Below are 27,891 nucleotides of genomic sequence, written 5' to 3'. Positions count from 1 at the left end.
ACACACACACTTTCCACACTCACACAGGCGATATAAGTAAAGTACTGAGAATTAGCCAGCAGGATAGAACACGCAGGGCACAAAAAAGGGAAACAATAATAATAAAAAAAAGCCCGCTACTCGCTGCTTCTACAAAAAAGAATCAAAAGAGGTGGCCGAGAGAGGGGTCAATTTCGGGAGGAGAGGTGTCCTTACAGAATATTAAGAGACACTTATCCCACAGTTGTGTGTACTGCACTTAACATAATGGAACGTTTACTTAAATTCCACTCTACTCCTAACTAATGTGTCTTAACCCATCCTTTTCCGCGTGCACTCCACTACTCCCCTGTCCTTTCCAGAAGTAATGTTTCAGGGCACACGAAACTCCTTTCCTCCATTACCCAATTTTTCTTTCTTTTTTACTTTTTGGAATGTTGCTCGACTCTTTTCCTCCTCTCTGGCACTAACGAATTTATTTCCTCTATTACGACTTATTCAACTCTTACTTTCCTATCCCGCTAACAAATTTCATGTCCTTTTATATGTAATTCTTTTATATTTATACAAAAGTCGTTTACAGGACGTTTCTATTTTTGTGATCAGTTTCCATTTTCTTTTAGTAATGCTTTTTGGACTTTTATTTCTCATCCTACCCACGAATTTCCTCTCCTTTACAACTATGTTTTCCCAAACAAAACTTTTTATTTTATTTTTGTTTTTATTATTTTTCATCGGACCAGCTCTCTATCGTAAGACTAACCAGCTCTTAATACTTTGATTACTTTTCTTCCATTCTTTTATTTACTCAACGACACAAACTGACCTCATCTCTCTCGCTCGCTCTACTGCAATCCTCTCCTCCCCGATTCGCGTCCCGCTCCGGGCTGTGATAAACCAATCTTAAATCAAAAGTTGTGAGGACTTACTAAGGTCCTACAATCATTCCTCGCCAAGAGATGGCGCCGCAGGGCTATTTACGCCAGCCTGATGCATTGCTGTGGACCCCGGGATGGCTGGGCAGGTCACAAATAGGAAATGACTTGTTTACACGGACGAGGAGCGGAGACGATGAACCAGCAAAGGGACGACTGGCGTAGTTTACAGGGGAATAAGACAGGGAGGATGGCGACCTTAAGAGCAGGAAAAGACAAGTGTGTTATGAAGTGAAGAGCAGAGAAATTAGATGAAAATAGAAGGAAAGTTTATAGGAGAGCCGCAGGAGACTTCAGAGAGGGGTAAAAAGGAAATCAGGAACGAGCACGTGTTCATGTGATGGTTGAGCTGTATAGGAAATTGGTGTTTAAAGAATAGATTGCCTCTGGTGTGTGTGTGTGTGTGTGTGTGTGTGTGTGTGTGTGTGTGTGTGTGTGTGTGTTTTGTATGATAAAAAAAGGTGATGAGACGCAGTGGATCTTTTAACTTTTGAGGTTGATGTTTGGTCTCTCTCTCTCTCTCTCTCTCTCTCTCTCTCTCTCTCTCTCTCTCTCTCTCTCTCTCTCTCTCTCTCTCTCTCTCTCTCTCTCTCTCTCTCTCTCTCTCTCTCTCTCTCTCTCTCTCTCTCTCTCTCTCTCTCTTCATCCCTCAACATTTACCAACACGACAAGATAAAAAAAAACGCGTGTTATTTTTTACCCTGGAGGGAGGCAGGTAGCCCAGCCGTGTAGCCAGAGTAAACAAAGCTATGAAGTAAGAGACTCATCCCTCTCCCCCTTGCTTTATCTCCTTTCTTCATTCCCTCTCTCCTGTTCTCTCCCTTGCTCCCCCCTCCCACCCCTGCCTCATACCCTCTCACCATCGCCCCCCATCCGTCTCCCCTGCAGCGCTTGTTGTCGGAGGGCAAGGGAGGGTTGGGAAATATAGCGTGTGAGTGTCAGGAACAAAAGAATTACCCGCCTGGAGAGAGCGCTCGGCTGACTGGCAACGATCAAGTGTCAAAATGTTTAGCACTTGAGATTTACTTTTGCAACGGCGAAACACAAGCGCCTGAGATGAGAGGGAGAGAGCTGGGAGAGAAAACCACCACCACGAACCCCAACATCACCACCAACACCACCAACAACACCACCACTACCACCACCAGTGAGCCAGCTACCCACTGAGCTTTTGATACTGTTAATTCTCCTTACCTTACCTTGCATTTACGTACATTATGCAGAAAGTCTAGTTACCCATGTCTTGGTTAGGCAATATTGTCTTTATTTTTTATACCTTTCCTATTATCTTTATTATTGCGGTGTTTTCAACCATTCAGCAGTTCATTCAAACATTTTTTTTTTTTTTTTTGCTGTGTGGCTCGTACGCTTTTTTGACGAAGTATTGGGTGTTTGGTTGACAGTGTGTGTGTGTGTGTGTGTGTGTGTGTGTGTGTGTGTGTGTGTGTGTGTGTGTGTAGGTGAATAAGTGTCTCGAAAGGAGGTCCAGAATACAAGTGCTTTCCATTTATTTTCAGTCGCGCTCAAGTTAAGTGGGCAAGGGCTGAGTGAGTAAGTGGGAATGAAATAAACCTACGCCTGACGGAAAGCGTGCTAGCGTTAAGGGGTTAAATCAAAACTGTAGAAAAAGCTAAAGGAAAGAATCAGGAAATACATTAACGAACTGGAAGACTAGAACGCAGGAGATTGAAAAAAGCGTAAAGTGGCAGTAGGGAAGAAATATAGGCGTGATTAATATGTGTAAGAAAATTAACTACGAAAAGGTTATCAGGAGCAAATCAAAATATGGGAGGAAAATTGAAAGGAGATAACTAAAATTTAACTGACAAGGAGAGGTGAAAGAGAAAAAGAAGCTCTGATTGGGTAGGTATACTGAGAACAAGAAAGGAGCATTGAGCTGCCTTCAAAAGAATGTTAGGGGAGAAACTGTTAGCTGAATGTCAGGAAATGGAAGAGGAAAATTGATAGAAGTAAGAAAGGAAAGAGAGGGAGATATGAGAGAGCTATAGAAGAGAAGAGGAAAGAGCAAGGAAAAGAGAGAGAGAGAGAGAGAGAGAGAGAGAGAGAGAGAGAGAGAGAGAGAGAGAGAGAGAGAGAGAGAGAGAGAGAGAGAGAGAGAGAGAGAGAGAGAGAATATTAGCAACCAGTGACTCTCTGCCAGCTATTTCATTGATTACCAGGACAACCACCGTTGATAAGCCTGCCTTGGCTTCCCTCGTGTGTGTGTGTGTGTGTGTGTGTGTGTGTGTGTGTGTGTCGGTATACAACAGATCCGTTCTCTATACGTATTGCTTTCCTTTATTGGATCATAATTTACAAGTTGAACTTCCAGACGCAGAGGCTAAAGATATAAGATTGTTATAAAGAAATACGTCGGCTGTTTTTTGGGCTTGTTGATGCAGCGTGTTCAAGGCCAGTTTCCTCATGATGTATTTTTATTTTTAGCTTGCCTAATATACCACTAACAACAATATATAAAGCAATAGAGGAACAGAAGAGAAGATAAATTAATATAAAAAGACATAACGTAGACAAAGCAAATGAGAAAGGAGAACAAACGAGAAAATGAAAGACGACCGTACATGTGAATCGGGTGTTGTAACCAAAACCATAAGTAACGAGAACAAGAGGTAGAAAATGATACGAACGCACCTCGAGGCGAAAGAAAAGTGGCTTAAGAAGGATAATGAAGCGGAGGTAGAAGAGGATTAATTTTTTTCATTACAGTGTTGAGAAGATGAAGAGAAAATGAAATATAGATGGAAAGGAGGCCAAAGGGTATTAAGGAAAGGAGAGGTGCCTACCATATTAGAAGAGCGTTGTAACAGTGCCAATAAGATAAAAAAAAAGTAAAATATAGAGTAGGAAGAGGATGAAGATACATTAGGGAGAGGTAGCTATAGATAGAAGATGAAGAGAACCAAAATAATGAATAATTGAATAGGGAATTAAGATAAGGAAAGCGATTAAGATAAAATGAATATAGAGAAGAATGGAAAAAAAAGGAAAAATAAGGTGGAGGATCAAGAAAAAACAGAGAACGATGGAGATAAAATAAAAAAAGGATAAAAAAAAAAACCATAGAGAACTGGGGCGAAAGAAACACATGATAGAGAACCAAGACGAAGAGACACATAGGAAGAAGATAAAGAGGAGGAGGAGGAAGAGAAAGACGAATATGAAGAGGAAGAGAACATGAAATGGAGGAAGATAGAAGGGGATTTAAAAGAGAAAAATAGAGCAATAATATAAGATAAAAAGGATTACAAACAAGGAAAACTAGGAGGAAAGAAACGTAGGACAGAGAACCAAGGCTAAGAAACAGATATGGATAAGATGAAGAAGGGGAGGAAGAGAAGGACGAATGGGAAGAGGAAGAGAACTTGGAAGGGAGGAAGATAGAAGGGGATTTAAAAGGCTGTCGTGGGATTAGCCTTAAGCCCCCAAGACTCCTCCATCCGACTCTCCAGATGAAAAGTGGAGCAGCAAAGGGAAGAAAGGGAGTGTAGAAGATGGAAGGCAAATGAAAATATGGAGAAGAATAAAGAAAAAAAGCAGCGGTCAATACGAGGGAGAGACGAGATTAACAACAACAGTGACGAAGGGAATGATATAGATAGTATTTTTTTTTCTCTTTTTCTTTTTTTTTTTACTTATAGTCATCTTTATTGTTTCTACTTTTTTTTTCTCTTTATGATCGCTTTCCTTGACTTTTTTTATTGTTTCTTATTATCCTTTTCCTACTTCTTTCCTTTTTTTTTCGTTTTCTTCATATTCTTCTTTATTTCCTTTTCTTTTCCTTCATATTCCTTACCTCTCTCTCTCTCTCTCTCTCTCTCTCTCTCTCTCTCTCTCTCTCTCTCTCTCTCTCTCTCTCTCTCTCTCTCTCTCTCTCTCTCTCTCTCTCTCTCTCTCTCTCTCTCTCTCTCTCTCTCTCTCTCTCTCTCTCTCTCTCTCTCTCTCTCATTCGCTTTGCCACCAGCAGCGTAATTTTCTTTGACTAGTATCCTTCTCGTTTTCATATTTCCTGACTTTCAATATATCTCCCTTGAGGTTCACTCTTCCTCCTATCCCTTATCTTCCCTTTCTAGTCACGCTTTCCCCTAATTCCTACTCTTTCTTCCCTTTCTCCTCCCTTCCCTTCCACCCTTTTGTTTCCGTTTTCCTCCTTATTCCTATCCTTTCCCGTTTCCACCATCCTCAGCTTTCCTCCGTCTTCACGCTTCGTACAACACCCTTTTCTTCCCTTCTTCTCTTCTTCCTTTGCTACCTTTTGCTCGCCTCTCCCCCTTCCTCCATCTCTCCCTCCCTCCCTCCCATTGGCTTTTCTTCCCCCATTGTTTTCAGAAGAGACGACCATTTCGTATTTTAGGCGCTATTCTTTTTTTCTCGATTTTCCTTCTCATATTTCCTTTGTTTTGCAGAATTTTCCCTTGTTAAGCCTCTCCTCTCCTCTCCTCGTGCCGTGCGCTCGCTCAGTGCTTTTAAAATTCTGAAAATTCTATTTTACTCCTATCTTGCGTATTGACGTTATTTTTTTTTTCTTTTCATGGGCTCGCAGATTTCCGAGTTGTTGATTTTTTTTCTTTTTCTCCAGTGTTTGGATTTCCTTTTATTTGTTTTTTTCATTTCTTTGCCTCTGTGTATACGATCTCTTTTTTTTTTTACTTTGTGTGCGCACGTCTGTTCTCTTTTAAGTTTTATGACCTACACATGCACGCACGTATATAGCCGTAAATGTATCCATGTACACATGCATAGGTGTGTGTAGAATGTATACATCATCTCTTCAAAACAAATTATATCTTTAACTTGCATTGTCGTTCCCATTTGCTGTACCGTCCCTCAAGAACTATTTTCGCCGCGGAAATTCTTCTCTTCCATGCCTATGCCTATTTTTTTCTCTCCTTCTGGCAAAGAGTCGTAGCATTATATTTTAGGAGTACTGAGTCTTTTGTCTGGTGAGTGGCGAGAGGCAGAATGTGTTAGGCCATTTAGGCGAATTCAAATATGGTGGCACCTAGATTCGCCGTGAGTAGCAGGCAGAGTACGGCACCTACAATAAAGTTTCAGCGTGATTTAAGAGGTAAGCAGCATCGTCACACATTTTAACACTCAGCCACATATCGTCACCCTCATAAGATAATTGCCTATGTCATTTTCCAGCGATTTCCAGGTTTTTGTCTACATCCATTTTTGTTGAGTTGCCTTCGTCATTCAGGGTTTGAGTGTTTTAGAATTGCCCTTTTCATTTCTGCCTAAATCTTAAGCCAAATGAGATGATGACGGGTTTTTTCTGATTTCCTGTAAAGTAGAAAATATTGACTAAGGCGGTTTGTTTACGAAGGCGACGATAGGAGTTTGCTGGCCTCCCGATCGTCATATGTTCTGCTGATTTTCTCCATGACTGTGCTAGATCATACCTCCCGTACATCCTGGGCTTTTTTTTTTCTCTTTAACTATTACTTCTTTACTTTCCGTTGTCCTCACCTTTTTTATTTTTTTACCGCTCTTTCTGTCAGTTGTTATTTCTGTCATTCTCGAAAGCATCTATTGTAGAAACTCCCAATAGATAATTGTAAAGATTCTTACCCTAAATTACTAAGTTAAAACACTGAGGTGGACCCTTGTGAGATATTCATATTCACTCAAAAAAAATTACTAAACATCCATTTTGATTAAGTAGCAACTGTAGTTTTCTGTTATTAGAATGTTATTTTTTGTGTGTTTCTGTTAGGGTAGTTGTTTTCTTATGTGTGTGTGTGTGTGTGTGTGTGTGTGTGTGTGTGTGTGTGTGTGTGCCTGCGCGAGCGAGTTCACAACAGAGAGCTTCATGAACGTCAATTAAAAAAAAAACGTAAAGTGTGCTCAAGGGATGGAGAGAGAGAGAGAGAGAGAGAGAGAGAGAGAGAGAGAGAGAGAGAGAGAGAGAGAGAGAGAGAGAGAGAGAGAGAGAGAGAGAGAGAGAGAGAGAGAGAGAGAGAGAGAGAGAGAGAGAGAGAGAGAGAGAGAGAGAGATTGGTTGGGGTGGAATGTAATTAGTTTAAGTGAGCAAAGAGAGCTGTTATGATCAGTGTGTTCTTGGATATTATGTTGAAGCAAGAAGGACGAATAGGAGTTTTTTTTCCTGGAAGGACGAGAGAGGAAAGTTCTCTTCGCCTCCTCTCGCCTCTTCCCGCTCGCCTCCTCTCCCCTCCTCAGCCATAAGGACACAGGACAATGAAGCGGCCAGATCTCCGTGAAATTAGTAGAGCTGTCCCCCGAAGCCCCGTGTCTAGTGCGGGGGCTGGGTGGGGCGGGGGAGGTCCTCTTAAAGGTTCCTGGGAAGTGCCATTATGTCCGTGAGTGCGTGCGTTTACTAATGCGTTCTACAGCATAAAAATTACACTGAATGGCGGCCATCTTGTGCCATCACTCTAGTAGACAATCGTTTTACGTGTCTTTTTTACTTGGCTCAGTTAATAGAATGTAAAGATTAAAAGGAGAGTCTACAAAGTCGTGTCGTATGTTTTTGTTCTCAGGCACAACCTTAGGAACAACAAAATCGCTTTTCCAAAAAATATATATGTGAATGAAGAAATATTTTAATGACATAATACGTGTTTTTTTTTTTCTTTTGTCTTATTTTTTATACACATTGAGGAGACACCATTGCATCATAAAAAGACTGAGATATATTGCCACCAAAATAAGGAAGGTATTTTAGCTACAACTATCGTGTACCTTATATTGTATACAAGAAAGTAAGTTGCAATATAACTAACAGCTCTTGTGCACTGCCGGCCCCTCCGCCTCCTCCTTTCAAACCTTACGAACTGACCAGCTTTCCATCTACGACACAAGAGCGGAAAATAAAGCGGCAAATACACCCTACCTGTGCTCTTAAAAAAACAGGTTGGGTTTATTATTTTTATTTATTTATTATTTTCCGGTGCTTCCTATAACGCTGGTAGGCTCTCTTGTGGGGCCTCTTAGACGACCCCAGCCCGATAGTGGCTCAGACGAATTATATTTATAGTGTCTTCCTTGATATATATTTCTTGCTTAACATCCCTCACTTGACCAATTGATCGCTGATGGTAAGAAGGAGGAAGAGATAAATAAGGTTCAGAAAGGGTAATTTTGTAGTAAAGGTGTTGCAGTCAGGTAGAAGTGTCGAGAGAGAGAGAGAGAGAGAGAGAGAGCGCACATACACAAACAACACCATACCACCTGCAACAAATGGAGGAAACCTGAACGCAATGACTCGTGTGTTTCATATTACAAACTTTTCCAACCCTCCCCTTGCCCCTCCCTCCCCTCGCCCCTCCCTCCCCTACCCAGCGCATCTACTCCTCCCTTTCCTTACCTACCCACTCCTCCCTTATCTTCCAGCCCTCCCTTGGTTCTTCCTTCCCCTACCCAGCTCATCTACTCCTCCCTTTCCTTCCCTACCCACTCCTCCCTTATTTTCCAGCCCTCCCTTGGTTCTTCCCTCCCCTACCCAGCGCATCTACTCCTCCCTTTCCTTACCTACCCACTCCTCCCTTATCTTCCAGCCCTCCCTTGGTTCTTCCCTCCCCTACCCAGCTCATCTACTCCTCCCTTTCCTTACCTACCAGGTCCTCCCTTTACCCTCCAATCCTCCCCTGGCAACTTCTTTCCCTACCCATTACACCTCCTCCTTCCTTCCTTTACCTAACAGCTCCTCCCCTTACCTATCAATACTCCCCAGGTCACTCCCTCCCCATTCCAGCTTATTTACTCCCCCCCCTTGCTATACCTACCCACTCCCCCTTTTACCCTGTCCATACCACTTCTGCCTCTAACCCAATACCTTCTGCGTCACCATTTACCTAACCCCTTCCTCATTCCCTCCCCATTCAATATTTATTCCTACCCTACGCTCCTCTTCCCGTCCTATCCCTCTTCCCATATACTCGTCTTTATTCTCCTCTTATCTCCTGCTTAAGTCGTACTTATGTCAAGCATCTATACACAGAAATACACACACACCCCCCTCATTCGTATTTCACCTTTTCTTCTCTTATCTCTTCTAATTCACTCATACTGTATAGTTCATCCCATCATCCTTCTATATCGTAAAAAACTCTTCACTCCTCGTAGTCAGCTTCACTGCATACTTTTACCTGTTATTTTTTTCTTTCATGCTTTGCTCTCCTCTCTCCATATATATCCATTTCTCTTTGAATCTACTTGTCGTTCCCTGCATCCATTTCAATGCTCATTCTTTTCTCCTCCTTTTTTCTCCCCGGTAACTCCAGCTCACTCAATCCATTCTATCTCACAATACATCTTTCTTTCTCTCTCTCGTTCCTATCGTTTACTCTTTTACTCAGACACCCCTCCCTCTCGTGTTTTACCTCCTCTCTTACCTCTGTGTGTGTGTGTGTGTGTGTGTGTGTGTGTGTGTGTGTGTGTGTGTGTGTGTGTGTGTGTGTGTGCGCGTGTGTCCTACCCTCCCCTTACTTGCCGTACCAATCTCAAAGCACAATATTCCTCCCCTCCTTCCTAGTATTCTTAATCTAGATCTTCCTTCACTTACATGCAGGTATTTTTCACATCATGTTTTTTTCCCGTTTTCGTCATTCTTTTCTTTTGCCTTCCTTTATTTACTCTTTATTTAGTCTTATTTAGTCTTTCCACCATACCTGCTGCTGGGCTCATATCTCCTCGCATTCCTCCGCCTCTTCCTCTTCCTCCTCCTAGTTATCTTCCTGCTCCCGCTCCTCCGCCTCTTCTTGCTTTTCTTTTTCCTCTTCTTCCTCCTCCTTCTCCTCCACTCACCCCTCTTCCACTCTTCTCAACTTCCTCCGCCTCCTCCTGCTTTTTTTTTCATCTTCTTCCTCCTCCTTCTCCTCCAGTCACCCCTCTTCCATCCTTCTCAACTTCCTCCGCCTCCTCCTGCTTTTTTTTTCATCTTCTTCCTCCTCCTTCTCCTCCACTCACCCCTCTTCCATCCTTCTCAATTTCCTCCGCCTCCTCTTGCTTTTCTTTATCTTCCTCCTCCTCCTTTTCCACAGGTCACATTCCCCTCTTTCACCCTTCTTTTCATCTGTCTTTTTCCTTCTCCTCTTCCTTCAGTTCACCTTCTTTCTTCTCCTTCTCCTCCTCTTACTCCTCCTACTCCTCCTCCACCTCTTCCTCCTCCTCGTTCAAATTCCACCCCTCTCTTCTTGACACATCCCTGACATCCAGCATCCAGCCTTCCTCCTCTCTTTTCCTCCCCATCTCCTCTCCCCTCCCCCCCCCCTCTCTCTCTCTCTCTCTCTCGCTCTCGCTCTCACTTTCGCTCTCTCTCCCCTCTCCCATGTGTTGGTGATGAGTGTTGCAGCCTTGCGAGTGAGGGGAGAAGTGAGAAGAGGGGAGAGGGGGGGTAAAGGGGGGAGAGGGGGGGTAAAGAGGGGTGAGGGTAAGGGGTAAGCGTTCCCTCCTTCCTCCCCTCGCACTCTTGATTGCTGATCTTTCTTTGTTTCTCACGTGAAAATTTTGTCTTTTTTTATACCTTCCATTGTTTATTTTATTTTACTTTCTTTCCTCTTGTTTTGTTTTTTCTTCTCTGAGTTTGCTTTTTTCCTTGTGTGTGTGGATTTGTTTTGTTGTTGTGTGTAGATGTTATTTTTTTCTCTGTCGAGTTTCATAAGTCTTTCGTGTCTTCTTTCAATATTAATACCATGTGTGCCTTCGAGCTTGTTTTTATTTATTTTACGTGCAGAGTTCACTTTCAATATTTTTTTTCTCGTCTGAACATCGCCAGAAATACACCGACACGATGCAGAGAGTTTCCTTTCCTCCACGCACCTAACCTTCACCTTCTCTTCCTCCTCCTCCTCCTCCTCCTCCTCCTCCTCCTCTTCTTGTTCTTTCTCCTTCACTCTCCTCATTCCTCACTCACTCCTTCCCAACTTGCCTCTTTAATCGTGCTCTTTCTTCGTCTCTTCCTCATTCGTCACGAGCCACTCGCCAGGGAATGAGGAGGTTGGTGGGGAAGGAAGGACTGGAGGGCCACGAGATGAGAAGACGGAATACGAGAATGAAGAAGGGTCGCAAGATTAGGCAAGCTGAAGGGAGGGCAATAAGAGCAAGGAGAAAGAGATTGAGGAACAAGATTACGAAAGCTGAAAGGAAGGCGAACAGAGCAAGGAGGTGAAAAGGAAGCGTAAGAAGTGCAAGGAGGAAGCTGAGGAGGTGTATGACGAGGCCAGCAAATGAAAGAGCAAAGAACGTGGGTGCAAGAAAGAAAGTGGCGATGGATATGAAACTGGCGGCTGTGGGGAGGTGGAAAGGAGAGTAAATAGAAGTGTGAGCCGTGAGAGGAAGGAAAGAAAATGCAGTGACTAGGGGAGCAAGAAGGAAGAGAAGAAAAGAGACGCACTATGAAGCACAAAAGGAAAGCGCAAAGTGGTAATGGAAAGAAATGGCTTAGAACGAGGCGAGGTGTTGGGAAGGGGAAAAAAATGCAAGTTGAAAAAAAGAAAGGAAAGTGAAAAATTAAGAAAGCAATTGTAGATTAAGGAAGCCATAGGGGAGACAATGCTAAAAAGTGAAAGCAAGATAAAAGCAGAGCGAAAACAGAAGAGAAAGCGAGGAAAAGTTGATATGTGGCGAGATACAGATAAAGGAAGAATGCATGAAGAATGAAAGAGTATCAATAGAGAGCAAAAAAGAGAAGAGGGAAGTGAGCCTGCCGCAGATGAAGGACGCACGGGTGTGGAATAAGTGTCGAAGGTTAAAAAAAGAAAAGAGGATTAAAGTAACAGGTTAAAGGAAAGGTAAAAATTGACGAGCCAAATGCTGAAGAAATGCAAGGTCACGTTATTTCTCTTATTTAAGTCAACACGTGCGCCAGAGACACTCAGACGCTTATTGCTATGCCATCTGGCGGGGCGTTGCTTCCCTGAATCCCACCTCCCCTAGTCCCTGTTTGTTTCCCATGGTCTCTGTCTGCCTCTGTCTGTCTTAGTATCCCTGTTTCCTCAGTCTCATTCGTGTCTATCTTCGTCTGTCAGTTGTTGTTGTTGTTGTTGTTGCTTTTTACAGCTAAGGAGACTGTTCAAAGGCGTAAAGAAAAATATGAAAAAAAGCCCGCTACTCACTGTTCCTGAATAGAGATCAAAGGAATGTCCAAAAAGAGAGGTCAATTTCGGGTTGTTGTTGTTGTTGTTGCTGTTGTTCTTACTCGTTCACTCACTTTACCTGTCCATCCTTCACCCTTTCCCTTGTTCTTCTCTCCTACTCTTCTATTTTTTCCTTTCCCATACTCCACACATTTTTGTTTCTCCAACCTTTGCCTCTCCACTCTCCTCTTCCTGTTTCTTTTCTCTGCCACTTTCTCTTTCATCCGCATTTCTCCAGCGCTCCCCTTCTTTAATCTATCAACACTTTTCTCTCCATTCTTCTCTCCTTTCTCCGTCTGTTGGATTTTTGTTGTATTCTCTCTCTCTCTCTCTCTCTCTCTCTCTCTCTCTCTCTCTCACCCCATGCACTTGTCTCGTTTTTCCTCACCTTCTCTTCACTTCTGTTTCATCGCTTTCTCTTTCAGTTCACGCGCTGACTTTTCTCAGTTTTTTTTCCTTTCTTTCTCGGTGTTACATTTCTTATTCAGTTTTTCTTCCTTTCTCTCTCTCTCTCTCTCTCTCTCTCTCTCTCTCTCTCTCTCTCTCTCTCTCTCTCTCTCTCTCTCTCTCTCTCTCTCTCTCTCTCTCTCTCTCTCTCTCTCTATTTGTATCTCTCTTTTCTTCTCTTCTCCTAATTCAACTCGTGTATTTCTTTTCCATTTATTTCTACAGCTGTGTGAAGTTGCTCTGCTCCTCTGTATCTTTAACTTCACTTTTGTTTATTTTTATATCGCAAACAACTTTTTATTATTTACATTAGGTGTTTTACAAGTTATACAATGTAATATCAATTCTTATTTCAGAACAATTTTTAGGGGGAGGGAGTGAAATATCTGTTGAGAGAGAGAGAGAGAGAGAGAGAGAGAGAGAGAGAGAGAGAGAGAGAGAGAGAGAGAGAGAGAGAGAGAGAGAGAGAGAGAGGTGGTTCACATTTGTTACGGTTATCGGACATTATTCTGACGTTAAATGTATGATCGCTGCCAACTTAAAGAACCGGGTGGCGAGTTACTCACACACACACACCCCCACCATCCCCCCACCACCCCCACTACCACTACCACCACCACCACCACTCGCGAGGCGTCTACAGTGACACACATAAATAACGGTGATCGTGTTCAGTGTCCACTTCAAGCCTTGTATTGTCGATTATCATCCCGAGTTTTGAGAAAGAATTGCATTACAGTTCATATCCTTGTATTTTCTTGTACTAATAACGGTGTGCTATAATCTTTCATGGTCTCGCCGCGGCACACATTACTACATTGGCTCTGTCCGTGGAAGATTACGTTGTCAGTTGGAGTATCATTCGCATTTTTTGGGGAGGGAAGGAGGAAACGTAAATTCTTCCTCTTTGTCCCCAGGTATTTTAATGTTTCCACAAGTACAGAATTTTTTTGTCGTAAGGCAGTACAGTACGTACATTTTTTGTTTCCATCTCTCTCTCTCTCTCTCTCTCTCTCTCTCTCTCTCTCTCTCTCTCTCTCTCTCTCTCTCTCTCTCTCTCTCTCTCTCTCTCTCTCTCTCTCTCTCTCTCTCTCTCTCTCTCTCTCTTGTATGAACCCCACAACATATCCTCCCACCCCACACATCACATAATATAACAAAGTAATGCGCACTTATTTTAATATTTATTATGATATTAATAAAAATAACAATAACTGTAATAATAATAATATTAGCTCATATTCAGTATTACCATAGATACGGAGAGAGAGAGAGAGAGAGAGAGAATGATATATAGATAAAGCGAGAGAAAAAATAGGAGCTAGGTGTTGGTATTGGCTACTGTCTCATCCATTATTGCCTCCTCCTGTTTCCTTCTCCTCATTGTTTCTATAGAGAGGGAGAGAGAGAGAGGGAGAGGAATGGAGAGGGGCGGTAATGGGTACTTAAGCGAAGGGGGAATAGGCAGTGGAGGAGGTGAAAGAGTAGGGGAAGGAAGGAGGATGAAGAGTAGGAGCCGGAGGAGGAGGCAGAGGAGGGGGATGGTAGGAGGAATAGGTTGAGGTAGGAGAGGGAAGGGAGATGATGAAGACACGTGGGTAGCAGATGTCGGCAAGAACGAAGGGGAAAGAGAACATGATAAGAGTGTAATGGAAAACAATGGGGATGAGGGTGGACGAAGGGCCGATACAGGGATAGAGAGAATGGACGAAACAATAGTATGAAAAAAGGTTGATTAAGATGAACTGAGCACGAGAGAGAGAGAGAGTCAACGATTAGCTTCAGGAGGACAGCATGAGCCAAAGAAGATGGCACCACTTTAAACGCATGCCTGCGCCACAAAGGGCTGGGGCCGACCATCGAGCCCTTTCAAGGAAACCTATCGGCGTCATAGGCGGTAACGTTAAACAAAAAAAGCTTATATTTTGGTCCCCGGATACAGGTTTTATGTAATCTCCACAAGTACATATTTTTGCCATCTCATTTCATTGTACTTTTTTGTCGTTTCATCTCCATTCAAACTTTCTTTCTCTCCACAGATATTATTTTCTTGTTCCTAGGTACGTCTTTTTGTTGTTGTTGTTGCTTTGTTTCGAGGTACAGTATTTCCTTGTTTGTTTCCAGGCAGCAGCAGGGCGGGCGGCAGAGGGCACAGTCACACGCGTGCATCCGTCGCTATTATTTCCGAGCCTAGTGATCAATATCGGACCGAAGATCAACATTAAGCCGCTGCAGGGACACCGACGCAGCCTTCGACGAGGTACGGAGCCTTCCACGCCGCCTCTCCTCATCTCACTTCCTCCTGACCCTTCTCCTTTCATCTCTTTCGCCTTCTTCCGCATGCCTTCACTCTCTTCCTTCCCTTTCATTATCCTCTCATTCTTCTCGCCTTCTTCCGCTTTCCTTCACTCCCTTCCTTCCCTTTCATTATTTTCTCATTCCTCTCGCCTTCTTCCGCTTGTCTTCCCTCCCTTCCTTCCCTCTCAGTATCTTCTCATTTCTCTTCCATAGTTCCCCTCCACTATTTTAACACTCCTGCTCACCTTCCGTCCTCCCCCAGTCTCCTTGTGTACCCCTTCTCTTGTTTTTCCCTGCTTTCTCCACCCAAAATTACCCTAGACCTCTCCATTGAAAACCTCTTTAACACACTGTCACAACTTCTCCTTCCGTCCTCCTTAGCTTTTCCATGTATTGCCGACCCCCTCTTTAGTTCGACACACCCTCACGCACCTCCCCTGCCTCCCCCTCTAGTTTTCAATGGTTCCCCGCACTCAAACAGCTTTCGCCACCTCTCATTTCTTCCACCCAGCTCTCCCATTCCTCTCATTCCGGCAGTGTCCCATGCATTCCATCCCTCACCCTTACCCTCCTCAATAGTGACATATGACTTATTTTGGGCTAGATTTCACCTCCACTATTCATTTTTTTTGTGTGTAAGCTCTTTGGAGTAGCGGGCTTTTTTTCACATTTGCTACCTTTTTTTATGCGCTTGAACTGACTCCTTTGCTGTAAAAAAAAAAAGCTCGTTTTCTGGTTTGGTCGAGCTTCATTATTTTTCCCGTGACCGCTGATCGTGATGAACTCGAGGAACATGGCCACATTAATTTGGCATTTAGGAAACATATGAACAAGGGGCAGTTTCTCCTTATTTCCGCATTCCGTGTCGTTCTTCCGCGGTATATATACACGCACCGTTTATGCGGAAGTCCTCGATAGCAGGGCGATAAATATTCACAAGTTGGCGTTCGCTCTTTATGTTATGCAGTGCAACGAGGCGACTCAGCGTGTGAAGACTGCTGATAAACACGACCGAAAATCAGAATGCGCAAACATATCCGTACCTCAAGAGATGATGAGTATTCAATATCTTATCATGATTGGTCTGAGAAGTTAATCATCAAACACCAAAAAGTTGAAAAGGTGAACAAATCGGCTAACACTTTCCACTTATAATAAAAGTGAATTAGGAGGTAACGGTCGTAAGTAGTTTGTATATTTTTTTTCAGGTGACGCTGATAACAGTTTTAATAATCGTAACTAGCGGGACCCGTGGATATACAACGCTCAACCTCTTAGTCCTCCTCCTTTTCCTCTTAATCCTCTTCTAAATCCCTTAATCCCCTTCATCCTCCTCGCAAACCTCTTGTAAACCTTTTAATCCTCTTCTAAACCACTTAATACTCTTCCTTTTCCTCTTAATCCTACTGCTTTTCCTCTTTATCCTCTTCTAAATCTCTTAATCCTCTTCCTCCTCCTCGTAAACCTCTTGTAAACCTCTTAATCCTCTTCTAAACCACTTAATACTCTTCCTTTTCCTCTTAATCCTACTGCTTTTCCTCTTTATCCTCTTCTTAATCTCTTAATCCTTTTCCTCCTCCTCGTAAACCTCTTGTAAACCTTTTAATCCTCTTCTAAACCACTTAATACTCTTCCTTTTCCTCTTAATCCTACTGCTTTTCCTCTTTATCCTCTTCTAAATCTCTTAATCCTCTTCCTCTTCTTAATTCTCTTCCAAACCTCTTACCCCCCCCCCCCCCTTTCTTCTCTTACACGTCTTCTAAACCTCTTAATCGCACTAACAGGGTCGAGACTGTTGATGTGTTTGAGATAACGGGGTCGAGACTGCTGGTGTGTTGGTACTAACGGGGTCGATTCTGTTGATGTGCTCGAGATAACGGGGTCGAGGCTGTTACCAAGGATACCAAGGCGTGACACACGGAGGAAGGAAGGAAGGAAGGAACGTACAAGCGTATTAATATATGGATGGCTTGGTGTCAAAACTTACCAAGCCAACCTTTCGATATAATCTGGGCTTTCTTGACAGTTACCGGCTACATCAAATCCACACCTTAAGTTTATATGCTACTGTTTATTAACAGTGCTGAGTTTGTTATTAAATCCAGATTCACTCACGTGTTATTATGGAAGTTACCGCACCTACTTCGCGCATTGCCTGCTGCCATACTCGAGGCTCTGGGTCGCCTTCAGCCTCTCTTGTAGTTACTTGTATGTCGTTGATTCTTACGGACCAATCTTATTTTTTTGTGTGTGTTCATGTCGAAAGAAAACTACATTAGAAAAGTTAGCTGTATAAAATTAAAATGCTAGATACTTTCGCACTACATTTTTTTCTTTTAATTAAATAATTTTTGCTCAGCTTTGGAGGGTAGTGAATACTGATCTGCAGAGCAGCGTACAGAAAATCAGAAACACAGGAAGCTGTCTTTTCCTGATCTAAGCGCACATCGGCGTGATGGCTACATATTGATGAACAGCGTCATATATCGGTTCCAGCGAACGGCTTGGCAGTCTCCAGCCACCTCTTGTACTGTCCTCTACAGAGGAGAGGCGGGGAGATGGCGAAGACCTGACGCAGCTGTTCGTCCCCGAGGCCCATTGACAGCTGCAACGACCGTTTGGAAGGCGCCGGCGGCTCGGGAACACCAGTCACCGCTTAACAGTGTTACCGGATTGATATTAAAGAGCTACTGCTCTCCTCCCAACCCGTCATCTTTTCTTTATCCGTCGAAAAACAGGTTTCAAAAGATAAGTTAACAATCACGTTTAGCACTGTCGCGTGATTCAGCCAGATGTTGTTGTTCCCCTTCCCTTTCCCTTCCTAAGGTATAAAAAAAGTAGACCAAAGAGAAGAAAAAAGACATCGATATGTTACATCCGGCAGCAATGCTTTTCAGAAGACCAGAAGATAGAAACAATGAGAGAGAATATAAAACCCCGAATGCCAAGTTGAACAGTATCATACGAAATGTAAATCTTGTTTCTTTTTTACAAAAAACAAAAGCCTGCTCGGCTCTGTCCTCCAGAAAAGAGTTTTCAAAATACTATTTATAAGAAAACACTGTGGAAGGTTATGAAATTCTAAAGCTTGAAAACACCAATAGACAAATGAGAAGTGGAATCAAACTTTTCTTTAAATCCCCTTTCTAGCAACCACAGAAGATAATTATTTTAAAACAGTGTAAAAAATAACATAATCCACAAAACTTTATGTAAAACATTTTTTTATCTTTGGCCAACGGAAAATGTAGCTTTCAAGTGACCAACAACAATGAAATAAGGATTAAAGACGGCAAGAATCAAGTAAAAGCTTCCCATCAATGAAAACTATTAAACTGATTTCAAAAGTTAAATTAAATATAAACATGTCTTTAATATCTGTGGAGAGCTGCGAAAAACCAAGAGTATATCAATTTGTCTGTATTATTCCAAGTAGCGTGCATAAGGGGTGGAAGGAAAGCTACTCCAAAAAATCTAGCTGAAGTACAGAGTAAACAATATCAAAATAAAGAATAAAAAAAAAACGTATTTATTTAGGACATTATATTTGAACTATCTCAGCTCAGCCCTTTATGCAATGTTCTATCAAATGACAAAACTTTAAAAAAATGTACCTTAGGCATATCAGACATCATATTTTGATCTACGTTACTACTCTCCGTCATCAAATTCATTAGCAATGCTTAAGGTAAGGGATTTCCATCATAGATATCTTAATAAGTGTCTCGAAATCCACTCTGGAACAAAAGAGGTCGAGGACAGTGCTGATGGCAGTGTTAATGGTGGTAGTGGAGGTGATGATGAGGAAAGTAGTAACGGTTATGGTTGTAGGGTCGTAGCGGTGGTGCTGGTTGTGTTAGTGACGGTAGTGGTGATAGTGAGGGTAGTGGTTGTGTTTTTTTTATAGTAATGATGTTGATACTGAAGATTGGTGGCGGCAGTGGTGGTGGTGGTGGTGGTGGTGGTTGCCGAGGTACCGGGAAGAGCAATAACATCAGTCGAGGGTATTGCGGTCACATCATGAATGAGAAAGTCGGATAAATATGCTGATGGTGGACAATAGCGTAATGAAGTTTGCAGATTACACTCTCTCTCTCTCTCTCTCTCTCTCTCTCTCTCTCTCTCTCTCTCTCTCTCTCTCTCTCTCTCTCTCTCTCTCTCTCTCTCTCTCTCTCTCTCTCTCTCTCTCTCTCTCTCTCTCTCTCTTCCTCCCCCTCTCCCCTCCCCCCGCAGTGCATTGTCAGAAGTGAAATGCAAGTTTTTTTTTTTCTTTATTCCTCTCTGAATAAAAACTACTCTAACATTTTAAAAATACATGAAAGTTTTGAGCGTACAAGGAAAGCTGAAAACGATGCTTAGTGTCTCTTGTTTGTGTGTGTTTGTTTATCAGGCTTACTGAGAGCATTGAGATCACTAATAGTTTCTTTCTTCTGCTTCCTAATCCCTTTCAACTCTCTTCCAACCTGTGCTGCCGCTCCTCTCCTTGCTCGTCCATTGACCCCCTCGTTTCTTCTTTCCCTTCCTAACTGATTTTCCTTACTTCCTTCTCCCCCTACTTTTGCCTCTCTCTCCTCCTCCTCCTCGTCCTCCTCCTCCTCCCTTCCCAATAGTGAATCTCCCCTTTTCATCGTCCCTCATTCCTTTATGTTATCGTCCTTCCTCTTCCTTTCCATCTCTTGCAACACACACACACACACACACACACACACACACACGCACACGCACACGCACACACACGCACACGCACACACACACACACACGGAGGGAAGGAGGAAGGGAACCAAACAGTGCGACACATAATGAGTTGTATCCTTCCTTTATTGCCTTCCTTCCTCGGCGTCCTCAGCCTCGTTCCCATCACCTGTCCCTCCAGAAACAGGTAATAAAAGGAGTTATCGCCTCTCCTCATATCACCCGGGGTTTTATTATTTTTCCGAGAGAGAGAGAGAGAGAGAGAGAGAGAGAGAGATCGCCAAGGAGTTGATGTGACAAAGATAGTGGACGAGAAAAATAGTTAAAAGGCAATCTAGGAGTAGGAAGCTGAATGATTTAAAATGAATTGAGACTAATAGAAAAACTCCTCTGAAAAAGACAATGGGATTTCGAAGATGACACGAAATAGAGGAAAGAAGTGGGTAAGAAAGCAGTAAAGATCTCGATAAAGACAATTGGAAGATGAAAGGAAGAGAAGCTGAACGAGATTAGAATCGGAGACGTGGAGAGAAGGAAGAAAAAGGTGGAGGGAGGCGAACACAGAGAGAAGAGAGAAAGGTGGAGGAGGACAAAAAAATAACTGGATGGAGAGGCAAGAAATGGAGAAGGGGATTGCGGGAAGGAGGGAATGTAAGAAGAGAAGGACAAGAGACGCAGAGACATTGAGGAAAAGTGCGAGGGAGAGGAAGAAAGAAGAAAGGGATCCCAGGTATGCGTTCTCCTCCCTTTAATGAGCCTATTCCTTCCGGTATTTCGTGCATTGTGTTACTGGGATGACATTAACTGCTACTCATTATTATTGTATGTGTCTTTGTATGTATGTATGTAGGTCTGCTTGTCTGTGTGTGCGTGTGTCTGTCTTCCTGTCTGCCTGTTTCTCTATCGGTGTGTGTGAGAGGGGCGGAGGAGGAACAGTATAAATTCATGGGTACGTTTTATGAAATGAAACAAAAGCGTAAAACTGAGGAAGATTGGAGTGTTGATAGAGGGTGAGTGTTGCGACGTGAGGGTGAAAGGATATTTGGCAAAGGACGAGGAAGGAAACGAATATAGGAAACAGGAAAAGATGGAATAGACGGAGGGTCAGGAAGGGCAAAAGGAAGAGGTGGATGAGGAACGAAGGTGAAAATGAATAAGATAAAGGTTAATGGGTAAAAAAGAAAGGTATACAAATTGAAAGATAGGTAGACAGCAATTAAATGAACCGTTATACATACACTGCTGTTTTTCTATCCTCCACTCTCGTTTTCCACTCTTTCCTTTCTATCCTCTTCCCTTTATCCGTATCCTGACTACCATACTCCTATTAGCCTTTCCCCATCTTTCCTTTTGCCCGCTTCTTTCACCCTTTTCACACTTCTCCTTTCCTTGAACCTCATGTCCTTCACCTCTTCACTCATCCATCCGTCATTCTTTTCTTCGTTTCATCTCTCACCAATCATCAGGCCAACACTCTTGCCACTCTCTTCTTGTTCTCCTTCCTCCTCCTCTCAGTATCTTCTATCCCCTTTTTATCGCCCTTTCATCATCTTCCTCTTCTCGTCACGTTCTCTCGGCTAACCTCTTTTTCCACCTCTTCCCGTCACTTTTCCCGCACCTTTTTCTCCATATATTCCACTCAATATCTTTCCGTTTCATTATTTTTCCATCGCCTTGTTTTCACCTTGCATCCCGCCCCTGCCCTAATACCATTGGACCCGAGCCCTCACCGTCTAATTTGTATTTCATCAATTAGACCTCCAGGGCCTCGCCAACGTAAGTGATGACCTTTGGGTAGCAACACCATGGCTCGTCTTTCTCTCCCACTTTACACTCCCTCACTTGAAAGCTCAATTATCTCTCACTCACTCTTATTAACACATTTTCTTTCAGTTTGCCCTATAATTACTTGTTACGCAGTCTGTTTTCTGTATTTTTTCGTACTATAAGCGCTTCTATATACCTCATTTTATATTATTTATTAAAAACTTAAATTTCACTCTTTCTCACCCCCTGCTGACGACCGAATAAGAAAATAACAAAGGCAAACTTACAACACAAGCAACTTTTTATTCTAGAAATGTGTTGCCGTAAGATATATCACGTTGGAAAAGGATGAAATGAGTGTAGCGGGATGAGACGTAGCGTGCCTAAGCTATAGTGTATGCATGCGAGGCTAAACTTTTATATTGAAAAGGAAGTGTAACTATTGTTTAGGTGGTATTCAAACGAGTTACAGCTAAGTAGGGTCTAGCTGGGCGGGGCTAGACGGCTGTAACCATGGGTGTGATGTGGCTGGCTGGCGGGCCTTGGGCGGGGCAGAGGGGCCAGTGGTAGGAAATGCATGGACTCCTCTCCAGTTACCGCCTTGTTTTAATTACAATGAGCCCTGAGGGGACAATATGCTGAAGCCTTGTCCCGACTGGAGGCTCCATAGGATGGCTTTGGCTCCTGTGTGTCAACAACGATACCTTATACGCAGCAGAGACTGACCCCATCGAACCTCCAATACTTTACGCTTCCATTTACGTTGTATTCGTTTCAATAAAGAACGATGAGAATAAAATAGATGTAGCACGATGGTAAGTGGTCCAAGGAGACAGTTCGAACGTCAGTGTTTGTCAGCCAACGGGACTGTCGTGGAAATGACGATGATGCCAAATGAAACTCCACAGCTCTTCGTTCCTCATCAGATGGCTTTCGTCCAGCCTTCCAACGTTCGCTTTAGTGCTCCTTCCACCAAAGCCCTTCCCTTTCCGTAACTCCTTCCTCTCCTCGTTTTTCTCTGCAACCAGACAAGGCGATCGGTAGTCGGGCAAGAAAGAGAGCTGACGTAAGCTTGTTAAAAATGTCTTCCTCCTTACCTCCCCTTAACATCCCTTACCAACCTGATGTTTACCAATCCTATATCCTTTATGCTGCTTCTTCTCTCTGTTGGTTCTCTTCTTTTACGTCTAAGCATGAAAATCGATGAAGAACCGAATGATGTCTATGGTAAGCACGTCCCTGTCTTCCTCGACGTGGCAACTGCTATGATGAACGAGGAGACACAGACGGCAGGGGGGGGGAATTTAGCTCCGGTTCCCTCAGCTGGGCCAGTGAAACAGACCATCATAAGACCTTCAAAGGGTAATTACACTGACGATACACCAATTCGCGGGGGCAGAAGATAGTGTTTATTGTATTCCTATGGCGTAAACGTTGTGTGTGTGTGTGTGTGTGTGTGTGTGTGTGTGTGTGTGTGTGTGTGTGTGTTTTCAGTAATCTTGAGCGGCAAATGTTCTATTCCTTAATATTCCATCCTTCTCCTCGTTCATTTCTTTTTTATTCAATTCTTTTATCTTCCTTTCTTACTGCCACAATTTTACCGTTTTCCATGTTTTTTTTAAGGGCTACTCTTTTATCTGTCGCACGGTGGGGTACTTTCCACCTCAAGCTTTTTATAAATTCCTTCCCAAGTTTTGGCATCTCTTCTCTTTTTAATCGGCGATATACTTGTCGTCTCCAACTTTTTTTTACAACATTATGCCTTGCTTCTGCCCTCTTTTCTCCTTTGCCTCCTCCTCCTCCTGCTTCTTATCTATATCATTCTCCTAGTGCCGTTTCCTCTCTTCCTCCTCCTCCTTCTCCTCCTTTCTGTCCTTCCTCCTCCTCCCTCTCCTCCTCCTCCTACTCCTCCTCCTCTTTCCTTTGTTAATCCTTCTTCTCTCTCGTCTCTTTTCCTTATTCTCCTTTTCTCTTTTCTTTCTGTTCTTTTTCCTCCTCCTCCTCCTCCTCCTCCTCCTGTTCTTATTCCACTTTCTTTTCTTTCTCTACTTTTTCTTTTTCATTATGCTCCTCTTCTTTCCAGTCTTCCCTCTGCTTCTTATTCTCTTGCTTCTCTGTCCGTTTACTTCTTCCTCTCCCTTTTCTTTCTCATCATCCTCTTCCTCCTCTCCTCCTCCCCCCTTCGTCCGCCTTTCATCTCCTTCTTAAGTACTGCCGCACAAACGAGCTTGCTTCCCGTAAACAAGAGTGTTGGTGGCACATTTGGGGCTCTGTCGTCTCCGCTGCTGCTCACACACACACACACACACACACACACACACACACACACACACACACACACACACACACACACACTCCCCAAAAGGTCTTGCAGTCTTACCAACGTATCACAGAATGAATATAATTCTCTTATTTGTGTGTGTATAATGCGTGTGTTTCAGATAGAGAGATACATAGATAGATGAATGTTTCAATAGATAAATAGACAGACCAATAAAAGAACAGATAGATTGAGATTACTTTTAAGTTATAGTTATAGTTTAGGTACAACTTTTAACGTAAAAAACACATGAGAATAATAATAATTAAGAAATAAGAATAAACACTTAGAGTGGAAGAGTAATTTTGCCGATACCATGTCTGTCTGGGTAATGATTATTGTGTTCAAACCAGAAGCACCAATTATTATTGTCTTTCCTGGAACATTTTCAAAAGCTGCTCCGACCAAGAGCATCCCATGAAACCTGTGAGTTTCAACAGATTGCACCATTTGATATCTTTCATCTCATTCAGAGATAGAAACAGAGAGTAGGCACTCCTCCTGGGACTCTGTCGCTGGTGTGTTAAGATTTATGTTTATACACGAGAAATAATGTTTTATATATATATATATATATATATATATATATATATATATATATATATATATATATATATATCTATATATATATATATATATATATATATATATATATATATATATACTGCATAATACAATCTGTCTGAATTCGGCCACTCATTGCGCTCAACAAGTCTAGGGAGACAGTGTGCCGTGTTTCACTAACTGCGAGGGTCTTTTTGTGATGTGTAGGGTTTCTGTTGCAATGTTGTGAATGTAACCAACAGGACGTGCGGGGATGAAATACATGGCTTGTTTGTGAGCCAAAAGTTCTGTCGATGCATCACTTAAGGGGACAGGACGAGACGACCTTATGTTTTGCTTTGCCTCTTATAAAAAATAAGAGTGTATCTTTTCAGGGTTCAGGACTGGAAGAGATTATTCACCTGCAGCTGCTTCTCATTTTCTCAAAAGACTTATAAACTAATTGAGTGTATCAATTAACACACACACACACACACACACACACACACACACACACACACACACACACACACACACACACACACACACACACACACACACACACACACACACACACACACACACACACACACATTCTTTCCGTTGACTAGGAGTGGTTGCTGTCCCCCCTTGAGCAAGGGGGATGGGGTGTGTGGTGTGTGAGGTCCTGGCAGTACCCAGAGATCGACGATAATGATCATGCACTTGCTCATGTCGGGAGGGTACCTGCTGGTGAAGGTGAGTCCAACTCGATATCAAGCCGTGGTGCATTGCACACACAAATAAATAAATAAATATATATATATATATATATATATATATATATATATATATATATATATATATATATATATATATATATATATATATATATATATATATATATATATATATATATATATATATATATATATATATATATATATATATATATATATATATATATATATATATACACGGGCATATAATTTGTTTATTTTTGTGTAACATTCTGTGATTGCATTGCTGTTTTTTTTTCTGCGAGTAATATTATAAAGAGAAAAGCAGCTACATTAGAATATCATCTAAAGGTTAACTATTGCATCTGTTGATTAATGCCAAATGATATATTGTTCGTGTAGATTATTTATTTTTGCACAACATTCTTTGATTATTTCAAGACAGGCGCACCTCAGAGGAAAAACAATGCAATGTTCTGTGCCTAAAAATCTTTCTACTTGTCTTTTTGTAAATCCACATCTCCACGGCCCATTGCCTCCGATAATGTTCGGTCCGATAATGCATGCGTTTATAAATATGTAGACAGAGAAAAATATCGATAGGTGTTTGTAGAGGCTACCCATCAAGCCATTTTCCGCTTAAAGCGTTAAACAAATTGGTAAGCGAGCAGCACTCTGTCAAGATACTCTCAGGATGATATGCACCTAAAGAAAAAAAAATATTTTTGTTTACGCAGACCAAGCACAACGAAGACGAGGGCGGAATCCCTGCACGTGAGGCACGCACATTAAATGTGACTCCCTCTGTATTAATCATTCTTTCTCACACTTTTCTTTCTCTTTTGTTCTGAACTGCACCGCCAAAGAAACACAGTCATTTATTCGTCGATAGCCTACGTTACTGTCTTAAAATAGCAACCATTGCTTTTTATTACTTTACAACTGACGTTCACGCAACAACACAGTCTGACACGAGAGATTTAATCTCTTCGAAACTGGGTTAAATACACTTCGAAGTAGATAATATGTTATAGGTAAATGACAGAACGGAAAATAAGAAAACTGAAAAGGCATCATTATCCCTGACTGACTTGCCGATTATAAATTATGTATAATATCATGGTGTGAAGAGTACAGATGTTCGTGAATAAATAACCAGAATAAAAGAAGGTTAGAACTGAAGTAAAGTACTTTTTATAAACGGAACTAGACAACGTACGAGTATTTTCTGCTCCTCGCTAATTTTACAGGATATGCATTAGTAAACGATAAAAATGTATGCTATAGATGAATATAAAAACGTAAATATAAAAACGAAAGTTGATAAGGAGGACGCGAGTTCAATCCCCGCCCGGTGCCACCAAGCTGGGATTTTTCAGCCGCCGCCGAGTGGCTTAAAATTACCCACATGCTGTCCAGAAGACCACCTATCAACCCGGACTCTAGATTCTAGGATTAAAGATGAGCTCCGGGAGGGCAGCGTGAGCCAATGCAAGATGGCTGGTTGCGCCAGAACGGGTTGGGCCGACCATCAGGCCCCACCGGGAAGAAGCCTTGGGGCGACCATCAGGCCCCACCGGGAAGAAGCCTACCGGCGCAATAGGGCGCGACGTTAAAAAAAAAAAGACATTAAAATACGCATCACAGCCTACTAGTTGTCGATTTGAATGAATACCAATCAGTTTGTCAGTTTGTCGAACAGGTCGCAAGCCTCTAACAATCACAAAAAAACAACACTACGTGAACATGATAGATTTCACGAACAACACAACACAATGCATCACCGTCACGCATCTCACCCTGTTATTGATGCCCGCGTCTATACATCTACGACTTTATCTATTGGGCTTTCTCCTCTCCGGACGAGGTGGTGAGGGCGGGAGACTGGGGGCAAGGGGGTTCGGTCTTTCCCCAACAATCCCTCTCTGCCCTTCAAAGCCCTTCACTCCAGCTGCTCCTCCTCTGAAAAGACTGAGATTAACGCCCTCGAATTCCCTAGCTTCCTCCTTCCCTTCCTTCTCCTCCTTCTTGTTCTCTTGCTTTTCCTCCTCCTCCTCCTCCTCCTCCTCCTCCTCCTCCTCCTCCTCCTCCTCCTCCTCTGTCTCCCTTTACCATCCCATCTGCTAGTCTTCTCACTGAGTTTTTCTTGGTGTTGTGACCCCCTCCTCCCCCCTTCTCTCTCTCTCTCTCTCTCTCTCTCTCTCTCTCTCTCTCTCTCTCTCTCTCTCTCTCTCTCTCTCTCTCTTCTCTTCATTTTCCTTCGTTCCTTTCGTTTGCCTCTCTGATTTTTATTATTAGTTCTTTTGATCTTATTTATTAACACGCTTTTGTTGCTCTGTGTTTTTACTGTGTTCTTTTTCCGTGATTCATTCAACGCCATTGGCATATTTTAACGTAATAGTGTTCAATAACTTCAATCTTTATATGTTAATTTGCTTGTGGAGCGGGGCATTTGGAGCATATATTTTCTTTCTATTGTATTTGATCCATCTTTATACGATACCTACGGTGCAGTTGATCTTTTGTGTAAGCTAATCTATCTTAATTTTGAGGAGGGAGCAGGCGGTTCTAGAGCGTGCGTGTCTTCACTTCTGAAAAATGTAAATATAAATGTTTTCTTTACTTATATTTAGCTGATTATTTTCCTTGTATTTCCAAAGCTATATTCATTCAGCTATATTATCTGGATACTTCTCCTCCCGAAATTGACCTCTCTTTCGGCCACCTCTTTGGATTATTTTTTACGAGCAGCAAGTAGCGGGCTTTTTTTATTATTGTTTCCTTTTTTTGTGCCCTTGAGCTGTCTCCTTTGCTGTAAAAAAAAATAATCTCTTGTGTAATGTATATTTTTGTTTATCTCTTTTATCACATTCACCTCACTCCTATTGTGAAGCTTCTACCCACACTTGCAGGTTCCCACAGCCGAATTTTCTTCATGAATGGACGTGTGAAATATGAAACTTATACGTATCGCCATACTATTTATTTTTCACTTATATCCGTACTCTTCTGCAAATATGGAGTATAGCTGTGATGGTGGTGAATGTTAGTGTGGTGGTGGTTGTGGTGGTGG

The sequence above is a fragment of the Eriocheir sinensis genome, unplaced genomic scaffold, assembly GCF_024679095.1.
Source record: "Eriocheir sinensis breed Jianghai 21 unplaced genomic scaffold, ASM2467909v1 Scaffold858, whole genome shotgun sequence".
Taxonomy (NCBI): Eukaryota; Metazoa; Arthropoda; class Malacostraca; order Decapoda; family Varunidae; genus Eriocheir; species Eriocheir sinensis.
This window is presented reverse-complemented; position numbering follows the sequence as displayed.